The 24,170-nt window shown below is 44.7% G+C and overlaps 1 protein-coding gene across 3 annotated transcripts in view; it reads right to left on the reverse strand.

The window, feature by feature from the left end:
• OSBP2 (oxysterol binding protein 2) overlaps positions 1–24,170 on the reverse strand; it is a 163,719-nt gene that overhangs the window by 137,468 nt on the left and 2,081 nt on the right. The gene's annotated exons all lie outside the window — the stretch shown is intronic.

The following is a 24,170-nucleotide window of genomic DNA, read 5'->3' on the forward strand; positions in this document are numbered from 1 at the left end:
TCCAAACCCATAGAAAGACAAAAGATACTGATCTGGAGCAAAGCACTTAGCCCTGTGTGTGACTTTCACTCAATGCTAACTCAATGAGTCTGATTCATTGGCAAATTCCACTCCAATCTTCCAAATCCAAATTCAGCAAGTACTTCCTATGGGTCACTATATATAGGAATTCTTTATAAAGATAAATAAAACACATTTCCTGGCCTCAAAGAACATTCCGTCTTGTGAAAGAGACAGACCTATAAATGGCAAGCTACTATTTAATAGGCAGAGGAAAATAAATTCAAGATGGAATATTCACTTTATGAAAATTCATTGAGATGCAGCCTTATAATTTACCTACTTTTCTGCATGTATGTTACATATAGTATATTGTGTGTTACATACATAGCTATTGTCAATAAAAATTTTGCTTTAAAAACAAACTCAAAATGGAAGAATAGGTTGCCAGTGGTGGGAACTCAGGAGACGGAATGTCCCTTTCTGTCCTAGAGGGATCAAGGAGGTACACTGGAGCAGAATTTCAAACAATGAAGGGACTCTGCCCAGGCAAAGGCTAAGAGGAGAGCCAGACCAACCCAGAGCAGTGGTGTGGGGGGGGGGGTGTGGCTCTGGGAAAGCCCAGGTATCCAGAGCAGCCAAAGGAGAAGGTCCAGACATGGCCTGGCTTGATGATGGGTGTTATGAGTTAAACTGTGTCCCCCTAGAAGATATGTCGAAGTCCTAACCCCCGGTACCTGCAAATGTGACCTTATTTCTAAATATGGTCTTTGAAGATACAATCAGGTTAAGATGAGGTCATTATGGTGGGCCCTAATCCAGTATGACCTCCTTCTAAGAGGAGGAAGAAAGACACAGAGATACAGGGCAGCAGAGATGGGAATGATGCATCTACAAGCCAAGGAACACCAAAGATCACCGGCAAATATCAGAAGCTAGCCAGGCCTGGAACAGAACCTCCCCTAGAGGCTTCAGAGAGAGCATAGCTCTACTAATCCCTTGATTTTGACTTCTAGCCTCCAGAACTATGAGAAAATTAATTTCTACTGTTTTAAGCCACCCAGTTGATGGTGCTTTATTACAGTATCCCTAGGACATTACACATGATGTTTGAACAGATGAACGCTGGAATAGCCTTTTAGAAGCTCCCATGCACCTGAGCTGGTTTCTTTCTACATTATCAACCATGGGGCTGCATTTCAACCTTTCATACAGGCCCCACCTGGACCCCTCAGTCACCACAGCACCCATATGGCTCCTCTTGTTCCTAGAGCAGCCCTGCCTCAGAACTACCCATCACAGCTCAGAGCTTTCCCTTTGCCCTAGTCTACTGAGGCTAGAGCACACAGCATGGCCTTCAGCAAAGATTCCAAGGATCCAGGTTCCACCAAGGACATGCATTAACACAAGACTTAAATGTAGAAGCAAATTAGGAGGGAAGTGAGCAGAAGAAAAGTGATCCATTGGGGTGGCAGGAACTGTGACAGACGGAGTGGGTTTTCGTAGCCATCAGCTTCCTGATTCCGTGGCTCCCTACAGCAGCATCAGCCGCCTCCCAGCTGAGCTAATGAGAGTCTGGGGACTGGTGATGCACCTGACTTGCAGCTTGCAGCTGCTCCCAGGGACTAGGAAGCTACCTCACTCACTGACAGCACCGCCTTTCAGCTAACACTAGCCAGAGTCATTTCTGATATGCGCTGCTGGGGCCTGGCCAAAGCACCTTCCCAGAGGCTACATCATCTCAGAATGAATACCCGTGACTGCAAATAAGGTTTGATGGGCGCTGTTTCAGATCTCTGGCTACCAAGGCACGCACAGGCCAGTCCCATGCGTTTGCAGAGGGCTTTTTTTTTTTTTATTTTGTTTTGTTTTGTTTTGCAAAGGTTTTAAAATCTGGATCTAGAGATGCAAAATGTATAGCCAGTACCCCAATTTAAAAATAGGCAAGAGATATGAGCAGATACTTCAAAAAAGAGGATCTCCAAATGGCTAATGACCATATGAAGAAGTGCTCAACCTCATCAGTGATCAGTAAACATATATGTGCACCATGATCCAGCAGTTTCACTCCTCTGGACTTCCCCGTTAGGGATGTATGTTATACATGTGGTTATCAAAAGACATGTACTGGAATGTCACCAGCACTCTTCCTAAAAGCCCCAAACTGCACCACCCCGTACGTCCATCCATGCTAGAATGGATAACAAATGGTGGCTTATCCATGCGGTGGCTAACCCAAATGGTGGAGTAGTACACAGCACTGAGAATAAATGCATGAGAACTCCACAAACAGCCTGGAAGCACCTCACAAATATAATGGTGAGCAGAAAAAGCCAGACACAAAGAAAACGTATCACGTGAGTCTACTTAGAGAAAGTACAGTAACAGGCAAAACTAAGCGCTGGGGCAAGGAGTCAAGGCAGCAGGTCCCCTTGAGGAGAGATGGGGGGACACAGTGTGGAGGCTCCTGGGGGGGCTGGTCCTGTTTTATTTCTTCAGCAGGGGCAACGGCTTGTCATTGTGTTCATTTGGGGGCATCTTCTGAGCTGTACACTTATTTACCACTTGTCTCTATGCATAGCAAACTTCATTAAAACTTGACATTTAAAAGAATGGGGGTGTGGGGTGGGGGATTCTTCCGTGGCAGTGGAGGCAGCACGACTAGTTCTCAAGGGCAGGAGAGGTAGCCGAGCCAGGGAGCATCAACATCCAGTGCCTAGACGGCAATGGCCTCTCCAGGACACAACTTTGGGTCATGGGTCTGGCTGCCCAGCCTGCTCTGTTCTCACCCACCTCTGTGAGCTCTGTCCTCCTGCCTTTCCAGGAATCCTATGAGCTCCTGAAGATCCTTCCAGTAAATACCTCCTTTTTTGCTTAAGATACCCAGAGCTGGGTTTCTGTTGTTCTTAACTAATAACCTGCTACTACAGGTGGACAGCGGCCACACAAGGGATGTCAGAGGGCAGAGAGGACAGTGAAGAAGGTTGCGCAAGAGACACAGGCAGGAGAAACAGTACATCTCAGATCTTCTACCTCTCAGGCCACAGGGATGCTGTTAGGACCCTTCTAGGTCTAAAGAACAAAGCTCAGCTTATTCGTTCTAAGTACCACATCCTAAGGGCATACCTTAGAACTGTCTCACCTGGATTAGCCACTTGAGATGCCATAGGAAAGGCAGGAATGTTACCTCCCTGGTCCAGATGCAGAGGCTGAGAGGCTGGGCTTTGTAGGCAGCTCACTGCAGGTCCCAAAGGGGACCAAGCCACTAGAGCCAAGCCCACCCATCCACCTGCAGCCCTGCCTCTTACCCCCAGGGGTGCATGGACTTGTCCCCCAGATAGTCATCAAAGATGGTTAAATAGCACCATCCAGAAAATGCTCAATATGGCAACTGTCAAAAATGGCCAAACAGAAGCATCTCCTGCGCAGATGAGACTGTCACCATGAGACCTGACACCGTTTCACTTTGCTCCTGGCCTCATTCTTTTCCATTTAAAGCTTCCCTTGAGAAATGTTAAATAAATGCTGCTACAAATTCTATAGGAAGGACATTTCTAATGTAATTTTTTAAATAAGACGGAGACTTGGAAGCCATTCTCCAGTTACTGAAACTCACATCACTACGAGTTTACACAAATGGAGGATGACAGACAGCAATTTATAAAGGCCAGCACACGTATCCATACAACTTACATCTAGACAGTACTTCACTCTCCATGGGAGACTGTCACAAACATGATTCCTTCAATCCTCCCAAGAACCCATAAAGTGGGCAAAGCAGACACTGATTTGTTTAGCAAACATTTATCCAGTATATTCCAAATGGCAGGCACCTGCAGGAGAGAATTAGCCTCATTTTACAGCCAAGAAAGGGGAGGAGGCCAGGAAAAGGTAAATCATGCGCCCTGTTATTAAAACTGGTAAAAAAAAAACAAAAAAACTGGTAAATAATAAAGCCAGGCTGGAGCCGGGTTTCTCTGCCACCAGCACAGGGCTCTTTCCATGGAGAATCCTGGGGTATCCATCAGAAAATGCTTTATGTGGTCATTGCTTCTATTTGCTGCTTGCCAGTGAGAACGAAAGTTCCATGAGACACAGAACTGGCCTCTCTCTCTCTCTCTCTCTCATCCCTGCCCACCTCAGAGCTGACACGTGGTGAGGGCTCAGAGATGGTGGGCTGGCTGCGTGAATTAATGCATGGGTGTTACACAAGCAGGGGAACGAACCCAGGGAGACGACCCAGCCCCGGCTCCCCGCAAAGTCCTGCCAACCCCCCACAGTTAAGGTGGAACAGCAGGATAACAGCACCCCACCCTTCCACAGCACCCCCTGAAAATCCACTAGACCCTTTTTGTGGTTCCACCAAAATGTCAGAATATCATGTACCACCCAGCAACGGCTAAGGTGGTTCCTAAGATTCTTTTTTTTTTTAAAGATTTTATTTATTTATTTATTTATTTGACAGAGATTGAGAGCCAGAGAGATCACAGAGGGAGCAGGAGAGGGAGAAGCAGACTCCCCGCTGAGCAGGGAGCCCGATGTAGAACTCGATCCCAGGACTCCGGGATCATGACCGGAGCCAAAGGCAGACGCTTCACCAACTGAGCCACCCGGGCGTCCTGGTTCCCAAGATTCTTACATGGAAAGCCTGTCACAGAATATTAGACAAATGCTTTAGAGCTCAAATTTAGACTAAAATGTCCCATCAGGTAGAAAATGGATGAATATGCCGCTTTTACTACCAATGGAATAATGACAAAACACAATATTTTTCCAAAAGTCATTACACTTTTAAATTGTGAGGTGGGTCTCGGGGCGCCTGGCTGGCTCAGTCCTTAGGCATCTGCACTCGGCTCAGGTCATGATCCCAGGGTCCTGAGATCGAACCCCGCGTCAGGCTCCTTGCTCCGCGGGAAGCCTGCTTCTCCCTCTCCCACTCCCCCTGCTTGTGTTCCCTCTCTCGCTGTGTCTCTCTCTCTCTCTGTCAAATAAATAAATAAAATCTTTTAAAAAAAAATTTGTGAGGTAGGTCAGGCGAAAGCCTCATCCCTGGACATCACTGAGCAGAATTCCAAGTCCTCTCCAGCATGCCTCCTCAACCTTCCTCAAACCCACGCCCTTCACTGCAGCTGCCCCCAGCCCCACACTGGGCCACGGTCATCTCTTGGCCAGACACCCCCGCAGCCCCGTCATCAGCCTCCACTGTGCACCTGCCAATCTACTCTTGTGCCACATTTTTCCAAAGCTCCATTCTGAATCTGTCAATATGCTGCATTAAACCTTTCCACCACTCTCCTCTTCCTTCAGGGCAAAGTCCTTGCTCCTGAATAAGACTTACCAGCTCTTCCTGAGTAAAAATGTACTGTTTCTCCTGCCCGTGTCTCCTGCACCACCTTCTTCACTGTCCTCTCTGCCCTCTGACATCCCTTCTGTGGCTGCTGCCCACCTGTGCTAGCAGGTTCTTAGTCAAGAACAACAGGAAACCAGCTCTGGGTATTTTAAGCAAAAAAGGAGGTATTTACTGGAAGGATCTTCTGGAGCTCATAGGATGGAAGGGCAGGAGGATGGAACTCGCAGAGGTGGGGAGAGAGCAAGGCAGGCTGGGCAGCCAGACCCATGACCCAAAGTCGTGTCCTGGAGAGGACATTGCCGCCTGGGCACTGGATGTTGATGCTCCCTGGCTCAGCTACCTCTCCTGCCCTTGAGAACTAGTGTTGCTGCCTCCACTGCCACAGAAGAATCCCCAAGACCCCTGTTCTTTTAAATGTCAAGTTTTAATGAAGTTTGATATAAAAAGTGGCACAACATTTTTTCAAGGGTTGAAAGGAAAGAACTGTCAACCCAGAATCCAGTGAAAATATCCCCTAGGAATGATGGCAAAGTTGAGGACATTCTGAAATAAAGGGAAACAAAGAGATTTTTCACCAGAAGACCTACCCTAAAAGAATGGCAAAAGATTCTCTAAAAAGAAAGGAAATGATAAAAAGAAAGAATCTTAGAATATCAAGAAGGAAGAAAGAACATGATAAACAAAAATATGGGTTAAGACAATAGATGTTTCTCCTCTTAAGTCTTCTGAATTATGTTTGATGGTTGAAGCAAAAACTTAAACACTGTATGATGTGGTTCTACATGAATACAGAGCAAAATTTAAGACCAGACCATACGATAAATGGGGGCAGGTAAAGGAGCTTCCAGGGAAGCAAAGTTTCTATACTTCATTGAAACTGGTTAAATGACGCCAGCAGATGCGATAAGCATGTATATATAATGTAATATATGGAGAAACCACTAAAAAAGTTATCCAAAGAGATATACTCAAAAACACTATAAATTAAATACAGTTATCATATGACCCAGCAATTCCACTCCCAGATATATAACCAAGAAAAATAAAAACACATGTCCACACAAAAAGTTGTACACAAACTTTTACAACAGCATTACACATAAAAGGTAGAAGTAACCCAGATATCCATCAGTAGATGAATGAACACCAAAAAATTGAGCATATTATACAATGGAATCACATTCATACAACGGAATATTATTTAGCCATAAAAAGGAACGAAGTCCTGGTCTATGCTACAACTTGGATGAACCTTGAATGCTATGCTAAGTGAAAGAAGCCAGTCACAAAAGTCCACACATTGTATATTCCAACCATATGAAAGTCCATGATAGGGAACTATAGAGAGGCAGGAAGTATATGAGTGGTCACTTAGGGCTGGGGCAAGATTCGGGGACAGAGTAGTGATAGCTAAAGGGTATGGGATTTCTTTTGGAGATAATAAAAATGTTCTAAAATTGACTGTGATGGTTGCACATATCTGTGAATACATTAAAAATCATTAAGTTGTATACTTTAAATGGATGATATACACAGTATGTGAATCATATCTCAAAGATTAGAATAACAACTGCAATACATTGAAAAGCATCATGTCAAGAATGATACTAAAAATAAGAATGATACTAAAAAAATAAGTCATTAGTAACCCTGGAGAGATTCTAGAAGTCCAAATCATTTGTCTGATAACTGGTGAATAAAGGAAAGCGTGGAACATTTTTCCTGCCATTTCCATATTAGCAAAACTATTGGGTAACCAAATGATTAGATGAGGGGAAGTTTCTCCTTATAGAATTATTTCTACTAATAACTACAAAAGGAATGATAGAATATCATCATTTTGCAACCTGTACTGAACTAATGGGTCTAGGAAATTGTCAACAATGGCTGCTGGTGTGTGTGTATGTGTGAGAGAGAGAGAGAGAAACAGAGAGAGAGTCAGACTGTTGGCGCCCCTGACCTAGTTTCTTCAGCCAATAAATTATAAAGGGAAAAAAAGAGAGAAGAAGAACCTATAAATCAAAAGAGACTGGGGAGCTCCTTCCCCTTTCCCAGGCTGTGCTCAGCCATGGCCTGAGGCAGAGAGGTTTGACTGGCATCACTGGTAAGATCAGCAACACTAAGGTCAAGAAAATTCAGCGAGTTGGGATGCTTGGGTGGCTCAGCTGGTTAAGCGTCTACCTTCGGCTCAGGTCATGATCCCAGGGTCCTGGGATTGGGTCCCTCATTGGGCTCCTTGCTCAGCGGGTAGCCTGCTTCTCCCTCTGCCTGCCACTTCCCCAGCTTGTGCCCTCTCTCTCTCTCTCTGACAAATAGATAAATAAAATCTTTAAAGAAAATTCAGCAAGTATGACTGGGTGTGGAGGAACAGACAGGATTTGGTCAGCATGGCTGAGAGAGTAGTTTCATACAGAAAACTGAGCAAATATGTAAATATATTGAGGATAGTGGGAGTCAGAGCTTTTATTGTCAAAGTTTGAAGCTGGAAATATGGAAAGGGAAGGTGAGAAAAAAAAACTATCTCTATCCAGAGAGAGCCTAGAAGCAATGATGTCCCAATGACAATGAGCACACCTAGCATCTAGAATTTGGCTTCTAAATTTTCCAACAAAAGCAATTTCATCAGAGAAATGCACATTCCAGTACAAGATAAACCAGGAACATTTTGTTGTGCCAAAACTAAAGAAATGTTCACAGTGATGGGTAATGTCAAAAGGACACAGGAGCCAGTTTAAAAAGACTCCTCCTTCCCAAAGCTGGGAAAATTTGAGTATCAATATAAATGAGAGTTACTGATAATAACCCACTCACTGGATGAGACAAAAATCCATGAGGTCATATTGATATGAATAGATGAACAGATAAATAAATAAAAAGCTCCTCCTTATAGTACAATGCATTCTAATAAATGTGCAAAGAATGGTGTTATAAGAAAAACCGCCAACTGGGTGCCTGGGTGGCTCAGATGGTTAAGCGTCTCCCTTCGGCTCAGGTCATGATCCCAGGGTCCTGGGATCAAGTCCTGCATCGGGTTCCATGCTCCTTGGGAGCCTACTTCTCCCTCTGCCTCTCTCTCTCTCTCTGCCTCTAATGAATAAATAAATAAAATCTTAAAAAAAAAAAAGAAAAACCGTCAACTGACAGCCATCAAAATAATAACATATCTGATTCAGCCAAGAATAACCAAAGGGTACTAAAAACCAATGCGATTTGTTAAAGAACAGTGTTTTGCCTAGCTTCAAAGTGTCTCCGCATAAAAATACACTCTAACTTAATTCTAATTAATTACACATTAATGATTATGTAAATTATATTCTAGCTCTATTCTAATTAATTATTCCAAGTAACTAAATTATGACTTAATTCTAATCAGTTGCTTATTGATTATAATCAATTGCTTCCATTTCCAACTGTTTATTAATTCTGATTAATTGCTTATTAATTAGTTGGTTCTGATCAATTACTTATTAATTAATAATTATAAGTTAACTTTACAGTGGAGAAATCTGGCAAACACCATCGTAACCAAATGATAAAAGTTACATCACTAGTAGCAGGACAAAACATCATGTGCCTCCTGATATGATGCACTGTGAAGGACACAGTAGTGCATCCTGTGGTATTCCTGCCACAAATGCAGGAACTGAATCTAAACATAAGGGAACACTAGGCAATCCCAAATTGAGGCACATTCTACAAAGTAATCAGCATGTATTTATCAAAAATGTCTAGGGCCTGAAAGACAAGAAAAAATGGAAGAACTGTTCCAGACTGAAACTAAAGTGACAAGACAACCAAATGCAATCAATGATCCTGGATTGGCTCTTGTACCTCTAAAGGACATTATTGAGACAACTGGCAAAATCTGGATGGGATCCATAGATTAGATGATAGCATTATATCAATGTTTACAGTGCATACATAGGAGAATGTCCTTGTTTTAAGGAATACACACTGAAGTAGTAAGTGGTAATAGGCATCATGTCTGAAACTTACTCTTAAAATCAAGAAATATTATGTATAAATACAACATAGAGAAAGATAAGGTAAATGGAGCATAGTAACAACTGGGGGATCTGAGGGAGGGGTACATAGGAGCTATTTGTGTTATTCTTGAAATTTTCCTCTAAGTTTGAAATTATTTCAAAACAAAAAGTTTATTTAAAAAATCTGGGGAGGAGACTCCTGGGTGGCTCAGTCAGTGAAGCATCTGCCTTCGGCTCAGGTCATGATCCCAGGGTCCCCGGGATCGAGTCCTGCATCGGGCTCTCTGCTCAGCGGGGAGTCTGCTTCTCCCTCTCCCTCTGCCTGCTGCTCTGCCTGCCACTCTCCCTGCTTGTGATCCTTCTCTTTCTCTCACCGTGTCAAATAAATAAATAAAACCTTTAAAAAAAATCTGGGGAGAAATATCAACAATTGCAATAAATGAACCTTATTTGGATCCTGATTTCTAGAAACTGTAAAAATGATTTTAAATCAATGGGGAAATTTTAATATTGACTGGATATTTAATAATATTAAAGAATCACTGTTAAACTTTTAGGCATGTTAGTGCCATTTTGATTATGTTTTTTTAAAAACCTTCATCTCTACAGAGATACATACTGAAATATTTATAAATATTAGTTATTATTAAAATTATTTCTTAAACTTAATTATTAAAATTAGGGTAAAGATGTTCGGGACTTGCTTCAGGTTAAGTGAGGGTGGGGAGACCATAGACTGACCCGAAGGTAAGACTTGCTCACACTGAGTGATGGGGACATAGGGTTCCTTATACCAACTCTCTACTTTTTTTTCTTTAAGATTTTATTTACTTACTTGACAGAGAGACAGTGAGAGAGAGAACATAAGCAGGGGGAGTGGGAGAGAGAGAAGCAGGCCTCCTGCTGAGCAGGGAGCCCGATGCAGGACTCAATACCTGGACCCTGCGATCATGACCTGAGCCGAAGGCAGACGCTTAACGACTGAGCCACCCAGGCGCCCTCCAACATCTCTACTTTTATATGTTTGAAATTTCCCATAATAAAAAATAAAATCCATTTGAAATCCATTGCATTTTAAGTTCTTCCCTGTGTGTAGTGACGACCAACAACAGTGCTAAACTACTTTTTTTTTTAAGATTTTATTTATTATCCATATGAGACAGAGAGAGAGAGCACATAAGCCAGGGGAAGGGGCAGAGGGAGAGGGAGAAGCAGGCTCCCCACTGAGCAGAGAGCTGACAGGGAGCTTGATCTCAGGACCCTGGGATCATGACCTGAGGTGAAGGGAGACGCTTAACTGACTGAGCCACCCAGGTACCCCATGAACTACTTTTTTTCCTAAAGATTTTATTTATTTATTTTAAAGTAAACACTATAACCAACGTGGAGCTTGACCTCATGACCCTGAGATCAGGAGTCGCATGCTCTAGCAACTGAGCCAGCCAGGCGTCCCTGTGCTGAACGACGTTGATGGTGAAGGGGATCTCTTGAGTCCCAGTGAGCCAGGCACAGGAATGAGGCTGTGCACTGAGCGTCTCAGGAGGAGATAAAAGATGACAGGTCCTCAGGGCACAGGGCTGGATCTATTTTAAGACCTAGTCATGGGCACCGAACAATTCAGTATAGTTGAACAGATTTGTGTTGTTTTTTTTTTAATCATCACACAATCTCTGTAGCTGCAGCCACAATCTACAGAATGTTCCAACAACCCAGATTCTTCCTTTTACAAGTGATCCGTTAGCTTAAAATTTCAGCTGCACTAAAACATACCACCCAAAAATACTACACTAAGCAAAGGAGGTTCTAAAAAAGAAAACCAGTTAGCAAGCCAAGCAAAAGACTGAAACACCACAAATTAGAAGTCAATTAAGGAAACACTTGGATAGAATTTTAACACACCAAGGCCAATTACAAAATTAAATGCACAGATTACAATACAAGCTTACAGATCTGATGGAGAGACATGTAATTTATTCAGGAATTCTACTTCTTCCTTTCATGGCCTCCAGTCTTATGCACATTGATATTAATATTAGATGGAATGATCTTATGTAAAAGTGACTCCCACCAAGTTTCAAGTGAAGCAGAAATGGCAGCTGAACTCCTATCAAAACATGACAGCAGCCTGCAAAGCTGAAGGCCTCACACCACAGGCAGTCACAGACTTCCCCAGCAGAGACTGTGTTTAAAACAACTGTCACCCCTGCTTGCACGTTCACTGTTTTGTTCAGTCAACGTGACAGGCCAGGCACTAGGTTCAGACCAGTGAAGAAAACAGACGAGGTCCAGGCTTCTGCCATGGGGTGGTAGCTCTCCTGGGCCCCCACAGAATCCAACAAGAGTGTAAGATCTTCTGTCTGTCCTCCATCATTTGATCTGAACAAGGGAAGGGCCCTGTCAGCACAGAGGGGTCCCCCTGTGAAAAGGTTCCTGAAATCCAGAAGGATAGACCACAGCCTGGCTATACCCAAAAGAACCCTCAAATATGTCTTCCTCATCCTCTGGCAAATCCAGACCTGCTTTCCTTGACTGTATGTGTTACACAGGATTGTGAGGTTAAACAGGAGGTTTTCACTAGTTAAGTGTTACTACTAGCAAAATCCTTACATTCAAAACATCCCTCTCAGTTATGAAGGGTTTACCAAGTCCTTCCTCATGGGTTGTTTCAAACAGCCAAGTAGGGCTGTTTACAGATGATAAAAGTGTGGGCCACAGAGGCTTGGAGACTTTCTCCCACATTGGCAGGGCTGATTGTGTAACTAACAGGATATTGTGGAAATGACAGAGTCAAAAAAGTTGAAAAGGTAAAAAAACAAAAACAGAAACAAAAAAGACAAAACAAAACAAACAAATAAAAAACAACCAAGTAACCACTGTGGTTTCTGCTTGCTCTCTCTTGGGTCACCCTCTCTGGAAAAAGCCAGCTGCCATGTTGTGAGGACACCCAAGTAGCCCTTTGGAGAGGCCCATGGAGAGAGGCACTGAGGCCCCCTACCAACAGCCAGCACCACTTTGCCAGGCACATAAGTGAGCCACCTTCAAGGTGGAACCTCTAGACCCAGTCCAGCCTTCAGGTAAGTGCAGCCCTCATGAGACATCCCAAGGCAAAATCACCTCCAACTAACCACCCACACTCATGCATTCTGGCCCCACAGAAACCATGAGATAATGTTTATTATTGTTTTAAGCCACTAAATTTTAGGATGATTTGTTATGCAGGAAGAGAAAACACAAAGGGACACTGAGCCAGCCTCTCTGAGGATGAAGAGTATGGCTGTGAGGAAGGGATAAGTCCAGGAGTGTGGGACAGAGAAACATCCCAATGAAGACAGAGTTTCCCTGGAAACCCATCTCAGCTCAACAGAGGAAGAACTTTCTAACAGTCAGAGTTATCTAAGGAATACCAGCTTGTCTTGGGAGATAAAGGTCTGCTCTCTGTCACCGGAGAGGTCTGCTCAGAGGCTGATGCTAATGGGGCAAAGATGTCATAGGAAGAAGTCAATGAACTTCAAGTCAATGGTTGGATCGAATGACCTGTAAGTTCCTTTCCTACCAGAGATTCTTCCACACCATGCAACTTACCCAGGGACCTGGAAAATCTTGCTCCCCAGCTTCCCAGGCTCCAATGACCTGCTTGAGCAGTGTGCGTCTGGCTAATAGTTACTGAAAACTGATTTGTTCTGGGAAGAAATAGACAACACATGAGCTACTGGTCCTACTCTCAAAGAGCTGCACTTGCACACGAAGCACATATTGTCACCAAGTGCAAACCAGGGCTGACAGGGGAAGGGAGGCAAGAGGCCTGCAGCCCGAAGCCATTACTATCTAGAAGGCTGCAAAGGGGGGAAAGGGTGGCTCAGTTGGTTAAACGTCTGCCTTCGGCTCAGGTCATGATCCTGGAGTCCTAGGATTGAGTCCCGTGTCAGGCTCCCTGCTCGGCAGGGAGTCTGCTTCTCCCTCTGACCCTCCCCTCCTCATGTGCTCTCTCATTCTCTCTCTTTCAAATAAATAAATAAAATCTTTTTTAAAAAATTTAGAAGGCTGCAAATGCTGCACAGGCTGTGAGGTACTCAGGTAAATGCAAGTGAGAGAGAAAGCACTCTGGGCATCTGCTCGGGGGTTAAGAATGCCCTAATGTCATCTCCAGAAGGAATGACTCAGTAAACTGACTGGGAAAATAAATGCAAACTTAGGAGAACTGCAGGACTCAGAAGAAGAAAATCATTTCTGTGCCCACAACTGGCAAAATAATTTCGTTTTCTAAAAATGGAAAATTCAAGGAAGGTGTCTTTCTTGTCACAGCATGTGAACAACGCAGCAAAAGGTGATGCCCCCCAACTTAGTCGGCTTGTGTGTCTCCCCAAATGGAACAGAAACACACCACTCACCCATCTGTGGCTCAGCAAGAGCATCACCCATTCTTTCTCTACCAGGTCAGCCACCAGCCTCCCTGCCGCCTGGACTGTGATCTCCAAGCCGCCAAGCCAATAGACATTTCTGTGCCAAGCCCAGTGCCAGGCAGAAATCATCTTAGATAGCTCATCTCTCCCCCAACTTCTTCCAATTGCTTCCTCATCAAATTCTCAAGGAAGTTGGGGCTAAAAGGAACCCCACAGATAATCCAGTCCAGCCCCCTTATTTTACAGATGAAGAGTATGATCATTGGAAGGAAGGGTAGAGGCTGGGATACACTGAAATATTTTTCCCAATTCCTAATGTCCTCCCTGAATTACAATTACATGTCCACACCCTTCATCACGGGATTTTGGAGGATCACCCACTAGAGTGGGGAGTGAGTACCCTCCCACCTCACTGATATTAGATGGGGCCATGTACCTTGATTCAGCCAATGGAATATGGACCAGAGTGAAGGTATGCAGGCTCGAGCTGGGGTGCTTCCTTTCCTCCTTGCCCTCCTATACTTCTACCATCATGGGGAGAAACTGCTAGCCTACTTGTTCAAGGCAGAGGAGTGTCCCAGGTGCTGCTGCTGGAGGCAGAGCTGATCCAGCCATCTGCAGACATGCAAGCAAGAATAAAACACACTTGCTTTAAACCTCTGAATTTTGGGGTGATTTATTTGGGGGCTGCCTGATCCAGGAGCACAAGTGAGCTGAGGACCCAGTTCTAACTCTCATCTACCCCCTCCCCTATTAGGATGTGCACAGAGCTCACTGTCACTGGGGTGTGACAGTAGAGGAAGAAACCAGAAGATGATCCTAGAAAGGCAGAGATGAGGCTGGTCCTGAGGATAAGCAGTGGTTGTGTTTGGGATGAATGGAAGATGAAGGAGTCTCTTGTGCTAAAATGCAAGGTACATGTCAGCAATCTTTGTCAGCAACCTAACTGTGTGCTTTTATTTCCACCCACCTTCTCTTAGGCTTTCACAATCATCTTTTGCAAGTGGAGGGCTTACTAGCCAGTTACAGAAGCCTGGAGATGTGGGAAGGGAATTTAGAAGTCTGTCCTCTTGGATTAACTTCCCACAGTCCCAGATGACAGAGTTGCAGGTGGACCCTGAAAGTGGCACAGTGTCCTATCCAATCAGTATAGATGTTGTTCAAATGGGTTTGATTTTCATGCCTGCATATACGGTGCCAGGGTGCCAAGACCACTCAATGGGGAAAGGACAGTCTCTTCAACAAATGGTGCTGGGAAAATTGAATGTCTACAAGCAAAAGAATGAAATTGGAACCTTAACTGACTCCAGGGTTGGGTTAAGACAAGTATAAGGAGAGCCTGGAGCATGCTTTCAAGCTAGACACAGGAAACTATTAACACCATCAGGGCCCTATCCAAAAGACTCTAGAGCCAAGTGAAGAGGCCCCTGTAAGGGCAAAGATAAGGCAGGACAATATGAGCACGATTAAGGGCAATACAACAGTGGGCTGAAACACAGCAAACATGTTTGTATCCATGAGATGATAGTGTTTTTGAGAAAACAAAAAGGATCAGTCACCATTGGAAGATAAGAACCAACTCATGATTTTGAGAGCCTGTGATTAAAAGGAAAGAATCAAGAATTTATTCTGCCTTTCCTATGTGAACCATACCCCTGAGTAACCAGAGTAGTAGATAAGGGGAGGTTTCTCTTTCTGGAGGTATTCCTGCTAATAAATAAGAAGTGATAGAATTACACTAATCGAAGACCGATTATCACCAGCAGCTAACATCACAAACCAAGAAGCCACCAGACATTTTGAGCTCTTGATGGAAGAATACATAATCACTTGATCAAGTTTCTAGATCTATCTGTCAAATTAAAGAACCGTGAGGACACGTTAACCTACATGAAGAGAATGCAATCAGCTAAACCCAGACGGTGCGAAATTCTGTGGGTAGGCCTTACTTGGGTCCCGATACAAACACATGAATCAAAAAAACATTTTGTGACATTTGAGACAATTGAAACTGTGAACACCAGATATTTGATAATAAGGAATTATTCATTTGTTTTAGTGTCACAATGGTATTGTGGATATGTCCTTAAAAATCCTTATCCTCTAGAGATACATACTGAAACATTTGCAGGTGAAATGTGATATTTGGGATTCACTTTGAAATGGTATTGGCAGGCGGGGGACTGAGACGAAATAAGATTGGCCAGAAAGTTAGTAATTGTTGAAACTGGGTAATGGGTGCACAGGGGTTTGTTACACTATTGTCTACTCTTATATATGTTTAAAATTCTTCATACCAAAGAGTTTTAAATACAAATGAGTACAATGAGTTGTCAATACTGTCACATATCCTTGGCTCATGCTAAGCCTCAGAAAAGGAGCTAAAAATCCGAGCAATGTGTAGCTTCTCGGGTCACTCAATTCTCCTGGCAATTCAGTGACTGCCCATGGGCTACTACAATAGTTCAGGCTGTATGTTGGGTCTTTATAACATGTAAAAAGATTAAAATGACAAAGTATCTTCTATTTTAAAAAAGGACTTCACTGAAACTTGAGAATCTACTAAGTAGAAGGCACTATGCTCAGCACCCCAGGGGACACTACAGTGGGAAGACACAGCCCCAGGCTCTGGCGGGGAGGAGCCGGATGTTAACCTAAAGGAGGGACACAAACCAACATCCTGCTAATAGGGGTACACGGCCAAATGACATAATACACAAAAGGGCATCAGAGGAAGGACAGCTCTGCCAGCTCAGCTCATTGCAGGGGAATGCAGGCAGGTTCATCCTGAGATGACTTGGAATTAAGACTGTCAGCTAGGATGTCAGTAGCAATGGAGAGGGATCTCCCGGCTGAAATGCTGGCTGGTGCAGAGATCTGAAGGGGAGTCTGAAGGGCATGTGGTGTGCAGAGGGGGAATAAGGCAAATTAGGCAGAAGATGGGTCAAGGCCCAGGCATCAAGAGAGAGGGAGAGAGGGACGGGGCACCCAGCTGGGCAGGGCAGTGAGGGGTGAGCCCAGGAAGGCCACACACTGTATTTCGGGAAGACAGTACCTACTGCAGCTTCATAGGACAACACAATCTGGCAGTGTCCTACGCAAGCTCAGCAATGCCAATAGCCCTCTTCTTGGTTTAGGCAATGGCCCAGCAACACAGATCAAATGGTGTGAGTCAAGATTGTTAAATCGGCCTTCAGTGCGCGGAGCTGTGGCTGAGCATGTGATGAGGTGTCAAGACGAGTGGAGCTTAGCGATCAGGACTCTTAAAAATGGAAACAGACGCGGGAAAGAGTCCCATGTAAAAGAAAAAAACAGAGTACCCAGCATGACCCTGAAACTCATCGACAGTTTGCTTCATGCGTCTGATTATGAAAGGAGCCTCTTAAAGCCACATCTCTGTGTGGTGACACCTGGTATGTGTGTGATTCACCACACATCAAAGCTGCCAATTTCAACTCCGTTCAGGGTGTTTCTTACCATCTCCTACTCCCTGTATGTCAGTTTACAGTGGAGTGTATTTCTCTCCTCCTAGGATAAGCAGACATTGATCTGGGTTAAGGAACCCCACACCCTTTTCACAGACCTTTCTTTGCTGGCACTTTGCCAACTATACCCCAGAAGACTATAGGCAGCATGGGGGCTGCATGCTCGAATACCCAGCTCCCTGGGAGCTCCCCCATGGCACTGTGTCTGAACCTGCTGGCCTTTTACTGAATGGCCAGGATGGGTACGAATATCCCTCCTCCCCTTCCTCCTCCACGCAGTGGTTTTATGATGGATGGTATGCATGTCCATCTCCCACACTGCATTATAGATTGTTGGCCCTTGATAAATGATACAACCAAAGGTGGTATAATGCTTACTGTCACAAATGTTCCGGACTGTTCATCAGGCCCCAATCTTGGATTAACAGACCCTCCCCAAAGAAGGCACAAGCTGAAGAACTCACATCAGACATTCCATCAAAGGCACAAAAGTACTTGCAGAGGAAGGAAGAACATGTGGCAAGTGCACTCTAGTCATGCGCAAAATCAAGTCACCAAAGGGTCTCAGGGAAGGTCTAGATGACAAAAGTGTCTATGAAACAATAAAGGAACAACCACTGTGGCCAGAGGCTCCAAACAGAAGGTCCTCAAGCACACAGAGCAGCAGGCCATGCCCATACCCTGCAAGACTGGCGTGCGTTTTCTCTGATAGGCAGTAAGAAGCCACTCTGCCACTAAAGCCAAATGTAAGCACTCACTCTCCCTGAACCAGAGCGAGTGTTGGCCCTTCCCTGTGCCTGACATCACTGAAGTCTGCAAGGAGGAAGGAGGTCAGAGCTATGCAGAAAAGAATTAACACAGCTGGCCTGAGGCCACTTATCCTTTGAAAGATTTGCCCTGGGCTGGCATCTGGGAGTCTGGATTTGGAGAGGGCTCCCCCCACTCACTAACTGCTAAAGGTGGCTCACTGTGCCTAAACTACTCACACAAAATCGCGGTCTATGCTGAATACCTGCTTTCATTCTGGCAGTCTGGACGGTGGGTATATGCCAGGCAGACAGTGCCCACATGGTCAGCCCCCCAGTAAAAACCATGGCCACTGAGTCTCTGATGAGCTTCTCTGGCTGGTAACATTTCACACGTGTTGTCACAACTCATTGAGGAGGAACTGAGCATGTCCTGTGTGACTCCACTGGGAAAGGACCCTCAGAAGCTTGCACGTGGTTTCCCCAGACTTCACCCCATGCCCTTCTTCCTTTTGCTGATGGTGCTTTGCCCCCTTTCACTGTAATAAAGCACAGCTGTGAACACAGATAGATGCTGAGTCCTAGGAGTCCTCGTGGCTCCTTTTGGAACCTAGAGGATTAGTCTTGGAGATCACAACACAGGGCCCCAGCAAGAGGTCTCCCCCACAATGAGGTGGGTGGAGTCCATGAGCTGTCCCCTGGTGCCATCCGTGAACTCCCACTTCCTCCTCCATGTATCGGAACAATGCTCCTGGCCTGCACTCCTCACTGAAACCATGAACTAGAAATCGCTCTGACATCTGCAGAGAACCCCACAGATGTGAGGGCCTGTTATTTGATTGGATCTAACGTTTTAGGGTGGAGGCATCACCTCTGATCCATAGCCTGCTTCCCACAGGGTCTTGCACGTGGAGGGCCTGCAAAGCAAACCTGGTGCACGTGAAACCAGTTGAAGGAGCTATATGATCGAGAAAAGCCCTTGTAATAGCTTTACCTTCGCTCCCTATTCCTCCAACCACCACCACACTTTACCAAGTGACAAGTCATCCTAGGTATATACAGACCATGTGCACAAACACTTGCAACCCTATGGAAATATCAAAGTAGGACCACAGAAAGAGGCTACTGTTTCACTGAAGAACCTATTTCAACACAGTCGACTCTGTCAACATAATAGATCCAGATAATCTGCATTTCATAACTATAGCTTTTCTGGCACTAAAGGCTTCAGCCGGCAATCTCCCACTTATCATCCCAATCTCATTCCAGCAAACAAGTTTTTGAAACTGAAAACAAATTAAGAAAAACCCAAGTTTGGCACTAACATACTTGGCTCCCTGAAATCTCATAAAATTGCAGGCAATTCTCATTCATTCACTCACTCTTCCATTCAGATTAGCCAAGCTACTGAGAACATATCAACAGCAAAGCACCTGCCAGGCTCCATGCGGAACGCAAAGAAGACGCCAAACTTGGCCATGGTGTTCCTTTTGTACAAAAGCTGTCTGCAGAGATGCCCACATGGGCACCCTGTGTGTGTGTGGCTCCCAGAGAAGGAAGACAATGGCCCTTGGATCAGTCAGGGGCCACCGTGGGTATTTCAAACAGGAGAAAACCAATGCAGGGAGGGATGTATGAACAACATAAGGGATGCAACTGTTGAAAAAGAAGCCTGGAGAAGACAACGCAAGTCCGGGGCCATTGGGTGGGGAGCTAGCACCACAGTGGGGATGCGCTGTCCAGCACAGAGGCTGGAAGCTGGGACACCAGTGAAGCGGACGGCAGACCTGAACCACAATGTGGCCCTAGGAATGGAGAGGAGGGACTAGAGGAGAAAGACAGGCAGGGCTCGCAATTCTATCTGATGTCAGAATAGAGAAGGAGGAAGCAGCAAGCATGACTCAGAGGTTTTCAGCTATTCATAGAAAGAGAAAAGTTAGCCGAAGGAACAGGATTGGTGGGGAAAATTACAATCTGTGTCACTAGACCTTGCTAAGAACATTGGTGTGTACTGGGTTCCTCCAAAGTATGCTCCCAATCCACTCACAACCTCTTTACCACACCCTTCTGCTAAACGTTAAGAAAATACACTTCAAGCAAATGTGGACACGTTATCAGCCTGTGCATTCCTTTTCAGCCTCCTAATGGTCTTATAGTATGAAACACTGGATGATATTTTAAAGTAAAGCTGAATCCAATATGATAAGGCCACCATCTTCTAGGGTGGAGACCCCAGTGGCTTAACCTGCAGACTTGCATCCTCAGGGACACTTTGCAACTGGAGAGTCTTTCCCATCCCCGTCCTTCGAGTATTACCTAAAGTGACGTTGAGAACACTACTATTTCCTGGCAGCCCGTCTACATGAGAGTTTGCCTTTGAGAGACGGTCTCACCGGAAGAATGAGTACATGATCCATCCCAGAGTCAAAGATGTCTTGGTGTGCCATCTTCTCTTACCTGACTTGGTACCACCCCACAATGGGCCCAGCTCACCACATGTTCAGTGGTCTTCCTCAGCCAGAAGACTTTCAAAATTTACTCTTACTTGACTGAAGTCTTCTTTCTTACAGACCCAGGCTAATTTCTTTGAGGACTTCCTTGCTAACTGGCCTAACTATGCCTACCCGCGTAGATCAGTCTGAACAACAAATAAATTAAAACAAATGCTTCTGTTTGAAATCGTATCCTGGGAAACAAATATCATTTATAGTGTCACCAAATAGGCAACTGGTATACACAAAACAGAATTTTGCTTAACCAAATCAATGTTGTCATTAATGTGGAGAAAGCTCATGCGTGGAACACTCTTGCCCTAAGAACTTGCCGAAGCGATACCTTTGAAACTTCCACATCACTTATGAATTTTTCCTTAATGTAACATGTAATCACATGTTCTCTATGAGATAAGAACTGGGGATAAAATTTTTTAAATGGGAACTAATAACCGAAAGACCACATTCTCTTTGTTTGTGTCCAAAGAGACATGTGACTAAGCATGTCAGCAATAGAATAAGAATCTCACCTCCTGTATTTATTTAGATTCCTAGCACATTGTTGGAAAGAAGTAAAAACCTGCCAACAGTTACCAATACTTGCCCGAAATTGTTTCTATATGTGGCAATATTTACAAAGAGCATTTTTTAAAATCCTGTTAATAGGACTGTTACCAAGCCCAGCTGTTGGCACTAGGTACTTTCTCCTTTAGAATAAACTTAAGTGATCAAATGAGTTTCTCAAGCAAAATCCAGGGTGGAAGTACCCGAGAAAGCCACACATAACAGAGAAATTCTAATCTAAACCTCCACTGATTTTCCGTTAAGGTACAAATAATGGGGATGGAAATTCAGGTCAAGACTAAGAGATACCATAGTATACCCATTTGATTGGTAAAATCAATGCAGACAATACCAAGTGTTGCAAAGGATATAGATCCATAAAATCTATTAACTGCCAGTGGGAGTATACATTGGTACAACTGCTTTGGAAAACAGTTTGGCATTATGTAAGGTGAACCTTCACATTCCTACAACCCAGCAATTTCACCCAAGAGAATCTCCTGCACGTGTACAAGAACTGTCATGGTCAGCCATCGAGAGGAGAATGCATAAATAAAAAGTAACACACCCACGTCCTGGACTGTTATAAAGCCATCAGAATCAGTCCCCCCAAATCATATATTGTACAACACCCTTTTTATAAAGTTAAAAATGGTTGAAACGAAAACTATGGGGCTTTTAAAATTGCATATAGATGAGATAAAACTGAATAAAAAGGAAAGAAAGAAGACAGTGACACAAATTTGGAATGGTGGTTATCCCGGAGTGGGGCAGGCTAGAGGATGGGAGAGGGGAGAGAGCACAAGAAATATGTGCCCACATTTTCTCTGAAGATACTTCTCTGAACGCCAGGCTTCACTTAGTTAAGAAAAAAAAAAAGAAGAAGAAGAAGAAGAAAATAAAATTAGAGTGGTCTTTCCAAAAGGGAAGCTTGCAAGGGAAATGGCTCTGATTCCTTCTCCACCAGGCACATCACCCTACCAGGTTAAACCTGGCTCTACCTGGCCCCTAAGGGAGAGAGATCATGAATAAAAATTCTCTGTCTTCAGCTCACAAGCACTTGAATCTTGCCACTCTTCTAGCCACACACACTTGGAGAACCACTGAGAGGGGCGCCTGGGTGGCTCAGTTGATTAAGCATCTGCCTTCGGCTCAGGTCATAATCCCAGGATTCTAGGATCGAGCCCCATGTCGGGCTCCCTACTCAGTGGGGAGCCTACTTCTCCCTCTCCCTCTGCCTGCCACTCTCCCTGCTTGTGCTCACTCTCTCTGTGTCAGATAAAGAAATAAAATCTTAAAAAAAAAAAAAAGAACCACTAAGAGCTGGGGTTCCAGACAGGGTAAGAAGAGAACACATATATACAGCACCGGGCACAGACAGAGCCACATAACCCACCCTGCTGCCATCAGAACTATGAGCCACAGACCTGGAGGGCACTCTGTCCTTGACCCCAGCAGGCAGGATGGCCCTGTCTGGTCTAGAAGGCAGAATTCAGACCAGAAGCAGGGACAGGAGAGCGATGTCAAACATCTGAAGTACTGAGAAGCACAAGGAGGGGCAGTCCAAAGGGTCTTCCAAAAGGCACAACAGGGGTACAAGGAAGAAGTGGCAGTTTGGGCTCCACCTCAGAGGGGCCTTTTCTGCACCTGGAGACTCACCCATCTCCCCTGGCATGTGGGAGCCACCCACAAGTGAGGTGCCTCTGAGCAAGCCACGGAAGGTTTGTTCATTTGGCCTCAGTTTCCTTTCCTCTAAAATGGGAATGAGGACATATTCATGGAAAGACTCACATAGTACTAAATGATGGCACAGGGCTGTCCTAATGTTGGGAATCATTCATTCCACCCAGACAAGTCAAGCAACAGTTCTGCCCACCTTGGAGTCTAGAAATGTCCAAAAACAAAGCAACCGAGGGGGATTGTGCAAGCACACACACAAGAGACTTGCTCTCATCCCCTTCATCCCCCCAAACCAGTATCTGTCCCCACAACCTTATCAGCAAGCAATAAGAATTTTTCTTACTGCCCAGAGAATCTGCACATTTGAGATAACCTTGAAATGCCAACTGTCTACAAACAGTTATTTTAGAGAAAAGAAATTGGTAAATCTTTGCTCTTTTGATTAGAATAAAACAAAAGAAAAGTGCATGAGATCAGGTTTTACTTCCACTAGAACTGTGGGACCCTATACTCATAAACATTACCTTGACCCCTCTAGGTTAGTGGTACCTGGTAAATACAGATAACAATGTGAACTCGAGAAAGTGGGCATTAGGACACAGATCTGGGACAGGCACAGACTGTGGAGTACAACAGGCCCAGGTCAGAATCTCTCCCCATTGCCGATGGGGCCAGTGACTTCCGACAAGCTACATCCTCCTGTCAAACCTCAGAACCCCTCAACAATCCTGGAGCCCACCTCACAGTGTGGTTGTGAGGATGAAGTGAATGTAACATAAAACAGAGTGTGTGGTCCACAGCTGACAGTGACACATTTATAGCAAATCACGGATGATCCCTACCACTGCATGTCTTGGTGAAATGTTTACACACCTGACAGAGAATGGTAAGTGGGATAAAAACACCCTTTGGAAAAGAATCATTTCTTGTTTGGTTACCTAACTATAAGAACGCTATGTTCTGTGTGATCTGGTGGGTGCAGCTGAGTGGGCTGAGGGGCACCAAGATACCACATGAGAAAGGCACATGAGAAATACTTGTCAGTTTTCTCCCCTGCCAGGAATTAATGACAGTGGTCCCCATTTTGGAGTGGGAACCATCATTTAAGTTCAGTGGAGCTCCCTAATTGTCAGGGGCATCATAGACTCAACCATCCCCCAGAAGCTGTGTTCCAAAAAGGCGAGGAAGAATCCCACAAACCCTATAGTGAGCAACCTGAAGGGATACTGCCTGGCCAAGTGAAGTAACCGAGGTGACCTGAGTTTCACCAAACAGCAAGGCAGGGCCCTCCTGTCTGCAAAGACAATGGAGCAGTGCTTCTCAGACTGTGGTCCGGAGCAGCAGCATCTGGGAACTTGTGAGAAATGACAAAGCTCAGGTCCTCCCAGACCCACTGCATCAGAAACTCGGCAGAGAGGCAAGCACTTTATGTTTCAACAAGCCCTTCAGGGAATTCTGATACTGGCT

This window comes from Eumetopias jubatus, unplaced genomic scaffold (assembly GCF_037043125.1).
Source record: "Eumetopias jubatus isolate StellerSeaLion01/CBP00866 unplaced genomic scaffold, mEumJub1_p1.0 scaffold_16, whole genome shotgun sequence".
In the NCBI taxonomy this organism is placed as follows: domain Eukaryota; kingdom Metazoa; phylum Chordata; class Mammalia; order Carnivora; family Otariidae; genus Eumetopias; species Eumetopias jubatus.